Source organism: Coregonus clupeaformis, chromosome 24 (assembly GCF_020615455.1).
Source record: "Coregonus clupeaformis isolate EN_2021a chromosome 24, ASM2061545v1, whole genome shotgun sequence".
Lineage (NCBI taxonomy): Eukaryota > Metazoa > Chordata > Actinopteri > Salmoniformes > Salmonidae > Coregonus > Coregonus clupeaformis.
The window spans coordinates 53,453,106-53,458,488 of NC_059215.1; positions in this window are offsets into that span (position 1 = coordinate 53,453,106).

A 5,383-nucleotide genomic window follows, 5' to 3' on the forward strand; every position below is an offset into this window, starting at 1 on the left:
TAGCAGAAAGCTGCATTTGCCTTGCAGGAATATTCCAGTCACCCTCTGCCTTTGAACCACGCACTACAAAATGCACGTTTTCTCCCACAGTACATGCTGGTTGGGTATTTCCCCAGACAAACCGGCACTGGCTCCTCATCACTGAGGTTGTCAGGCACTAATGGAGGTGACGGTGCTTGTAATATCCTGGTGGTGCTGCTGCTAGGTTCGGTCTTGGCGGCTGCAGGCCCCTCCTCGGGTTGGTTACCTCCTACAGTGAGGGAAAAAAGTATTTGATCCCCTGCTGATTTTGTACGTTTGCCCACTGACAAAGACATGATCGGTCTATAATTTTAATGGTAGGTTTATTTGAACAGTGAGAGACAGAATAACAACAACAAAATCCAGAAAAACACATGTCAAAAATGTTATAAATTGATTTGCATTTTAATGAGGGAAATAAGTATTTGACCCCTCTGCAAAACATGACTTAGTACTTGGTGGCAAAACCCTTGTTGGCAATCACAGAGGTCAGACGTTTCTTGTAGTTGGCCACCAGGTTTGCACACATCTCAGGAGGGATTTTGTTCCACTCCTCTTTGCAGATCTTCTCCAAGTCATTAAGGTTTCGAGGCTGACGTTTGGCAACTCGAACCTTCAGCTCCCTCCACATATTTTCTATGGGATTAAGGTCTGGAGACTGGCTAGGCCACTCCAGGACCTTAATGTGCTTTTTCTTGAGCCACTCATTTACATTTACATTTTAGTCATTTAGCAGACGCTCTTATCCAGAGCGACTTACATGAGCAATTAGGGTTAAGTGCCTTGCTTAAGGGCACATCGACAGATTTTTCACCTAGTCGGCTCGGGGATTAGAACCAGAGACCTTTCGGTTACTGGCACAACGCTCTTACCCACTAAGCTACCTGCCGCCCACTCCTTTGTTGCCTTGGCTGTTTGTTTTGGGTCATTGTCATGCTGGAATACCCATCCACGACCCATTTTCAATGCCCTGGCTGAGGGAAGGAGGTTCTCATGGCCCCGTCCATCGTCCCTTTGATGCGGTGAAGTTGTCCTGTCCCCTTAGCAGAAAAACTTCCCCAAAGCATAATGTTTCCACCTCCATGTTTGACGGTGGGGATGGTGTTCTTGGGGTCATAGGCAGCATTCCTCCTGCTCCAAACACGACGAGTTGAGTTGATGCCAAAGAGCTCGATTTTGTTCTCATCTGACCACAACACTTTCACCCAGTTCTCCTCTGAATCATTCAGATGTTCATTGGCAAACTTCAGACGGCCCTGTATATGTGCTTTATTGAGCAGGGGGACCTTGCGGGCGCTGCAGGATTTCAGTCCTTCACGGCGTAGTGTGTTACCAATTATTTTCTTGGTGACTATGGTCCCAGCTGCCTTGAGATCATTGACAAGATCCTCCCGTATAGTTCTGGGCTGATTCCTCACCGTTCTCATGATCATTGCAACTCCACAAGGTGAGATCTTGCATGGAGCCCCAGGCCGAGGGAGATTGACAGTTATTTTGTGTTTCTTCCATTTGCGAATGATCACACCAACTGTTGTCACCTGTCTTGTAGCCCATTCCAGCCTTGTGTAGGTCTATAATCTTGTCCCTGCCATCCTTGGAGAGCTCTTTGGTATTGGCCATGGTGGAGAGTTTGGAATCTGATTGATTGATTGCTTCTGTGGACAGGTGTCTTTTATACAAGTAACAAGCTGAGATTAGGAGCACTCCCTTTAAGAGTGTGCTCCTAATCTCAGCTCGTTACCTGTATAAAAGACACCTGGGAGCCAGAAATCTTTCTGATTGAGAGGGGGTCAAATACTTATTTCCCTCATTAAAATGCAAATCAATTTATAAAAAAATTTACATGCGTTTTTCTGGCCCTCACTGTTCAAATAAACCTACCATTAAAATTATAGACTGATCATTTCTTTGTCAGTGGGCAAATGTACAAAATCAAATACTTTTTTCCCTCACTGTATGTCACCAGGCGGCAAGACGGTTAGCCAGGTGCCTTTGCTGCTGGGCTCGGCTGCCTTGGCCTCTGTGGCAGGCTTCTCCCCCTCCCCTACGCTTTGATCCGATGCTGCCGTTGTGCCCTGGCGAAGCCACTTTCTAATATCCATCATGCTATCAGCTACCTACCTAACTGTTAACATTAGCTACATTCCATCTAGCTGCGCGGTTAACTTTTTTTCTCCGTACTACATAACTTTGAAAGTAAACCTAAATGGTCAAATTGACCCCACCCTTCTACTGTGAAGGCCAATCAAAAGTAGTTTTTTTTCAACTGGTAAAACGTGTATGATGTACGTATGATGCGTGCAAGGGAGTTGCGTGAATGAAGCATACACAACAAATCGGTTGGGCATGATGGAGGGGGCAGATTGTGGGACAGAATAGGGATACAAAACTGAGGGGGCAAAATATTCAAACTAAGGGGGCATTGCCCCCTTCTGCACCCTTGTGGCGCCGTGCTTGTGAGGGAGGGAGGGAGAGACCGGGGGTTTGAGTGTAAGAACAGAGGGTGAGACAGACAGACGGAGGAAGAGAGAGACTGAGGGAGGGAGGGACAGACTGCGGGAGGGAGAGACAGACGGAGGGAGAGACAAGGAAAGAAAGAGATGAGACACATAATGGTTAATATTACAACCTGCCCTGACCGCATGATTGACATTTACATTTAAGTCATTTAGCAGACGCTCTTATCCAGAGCGACTTACAAATTGATGCATTCATTTTATGATAGCCAGTGGGACAACCACTCCTTTTTTTATTTTTATGGGGGGGGTGGGAGTGGGGGTAGAAGGATTACTGTTATACTATTTCAGGTATTCCTTAAAGAGGTAGGGTAGTCTCTATATCTGCCTTGAGCTGCTCTTGTGAGTGGAAGGCAGGGCAGGCTGCTGAAATCATGTTGGCTGCTTGGTTCAGGGCGAGTAACTGGCGTCAGAGTAGGGAGAGGGAGAGAACGTCAGACAAGGGAGAGAAAGAGGGAGGGAGAGAACATCAGACTAGGGAGAGAACATCAGACTAGGGAGAGAAAGAGGGAGGGAGAGAACATCAGACTAGGGAGAGAAAGAGGGAGGGAGAGAACATCAGACTAGGGAGAGAAAGAGGGAGGGAGAGAACATCAGACTAGGGAGAGAAAGAGGGAGGGAGAGAACATCAGACTAGGGAGAGAAAGAGGGAGGGAGAGAACATCAGACTAGGGAGAGAAAGAGGGAGGGAGAGAACATCAGACTAGGGAGAGAAAGAGGGAGGGAGAGAACATCAGACTAGGGAGAGAAAGAGGGAGGGAGAGAAGAAACATGGACTGACTTCAGTACCGGAAAGCGGCCCACACATTGTAGGCTATAATCTGTCCCACTTGATCATGATAAGTGCTACTAAAACTAGTGGTCTATAAAAGGTTGTAAGACAAGTACTAGGCTATGTAGCAATGTGTACAGTTGGCTACACTGCGGTTACACTGCACTGTGGCATATACAGTGGGGAAAAAAAGTATTTAGTCAGCCACCAATTGTGCAAGTTCTCCCACTTAAAAAGATGAGAGAGGCCTGTCATTTTCATCATAGGTACACGTCAACTATGACAGACAAAATGAGGAAAAAAAATCCAGAAAATCACATTGTAGGATTTTTAATGAATTTATTTGCAAATTATGGTGGAAAATAAGTATTTGGTCAATAACAAAAGTTTCTCAATACTTTGTTATATACCCTTTGTTGGCAATGACACAGGTCAAACGTTTTCTGTAAGTCTTCACAAGGTTTTCACACACTGTTGCTGGTATTTTGGCCCATTCCTCCATGCAGATCTCCTCTAGAGCAGTGATGTTTTTGGCTGTCGCTGGGCAACACAGACTTTCAACTCCCTCCAAAGATTTTCTATGGGGTTGAGATCTGGAGACTGGCTAGGCCACTCCAGGACCTTGAAATGCTTCTTACGAAGCCACTCCTTCGTTGCCCGGGCGGTGTGTTTGGGATCATTGTCATGCTGAAAGACCCAGCCACGTTTCATCTTCAATGCCCTTGCTGATGGAAGGAGGTTTTCACTCAAAATCTCACGATACATGGCCCCATTCATTCTTTCCTTTACACGGATCAGTTGTCCTGGTCCCTTTGCAGAAAAACAGCCCCAAAGCATGATGTTTCCACCCCCATGCTTCACAGTAGGTATGGTGTTCTTTGGATGCAACTCAGCATTCTTTGTCCTCCATACACGACTAGTTGATTTTTTACCAAAAAGTTATATTTTGGTTTCATCTGACCATATGACATTCTCCCAATCCTCTTCTGGATCATCCAAAGGCACTCTAGCAAACTTCAGACGGGCCTGGACATGTACTGGCTTAAGCAGGGGGACTGCAGGATTTGAGTCCCTGGCGGCATAGTGTGTTACTGATGGTAGGCTTTGTTACTTTGGTCCCAGCTCTCTGCAGGTCATTCACTAGGTCCCCCCATGTGGTTCTGGGATTTTTGCTCACCGTTCTTGTGATAATTTTTACCCCACGGGGTGAGCTCTTGCGTGGAGCCCCAGATCGAGGGAGATTATCAGTGGTCTTGTATGTCTTCCATTTCCTAATAATTGCTCCCACAGTTGATTTCTTCAAACCAAGCTGCTTACCTATTGCAGATTCAGTCTTCCCAGCCTGGTGCAGGTCTACAATTTTGTTTCTGGTGTCCTTTGACAGCTCTTTGGTCTTGGCCATAGTGGAGTTTGGAGTGTGACTGTTTGAGGTTGTGGACAGGTGTCTTTTATACGGATAACAAGTTCAAACAGGTGCCATTAATACAGGTAACGAGTGGAGGACAGAGGTGCCTCTTAAAGAAGAAGTTACAGGTCTGTGAGAGCCAGAAATCTTGCTTGTTTGTAGGTGACCAAATACTTATTTTCCACCATAATTTGCAAATAAATTCATTAAAAATCCTACAATGTGATTTTCTGGATTTTTTCTTCTCAATTTGTCTGTCATAGTTGACGTGTACCTATGATGAAAATTACAGGCCTCTCTCATCTTTTTAAGTGGGAGAACTTGGTGGCTGACTAAATACTTTTTTTCCCCACTGTATGGCATAAACTGGCATAAAATATATAAATAGTTTTAGTAGCACTTACCATGATCAAGTGGGACAGATTATAACCTACAATGTGTGGGCCACTTTCCGGTATTGAAGTCAGTCCATGCACACTACCAGTCAAAAGTTTGGACACACCTACTCATTCAAGGGTTTTTCTTAATTTGTACTATTTTTACATTGTAGAATAATAGTGAAAACATCAAAATAATGAAATAACACATATGGAATCTTGTTGTAAAAAAAAAAAAAAAAAGTGTTAAACAAATCAAAATATATTTTATATTTGAGGTTCTTCAAATAGC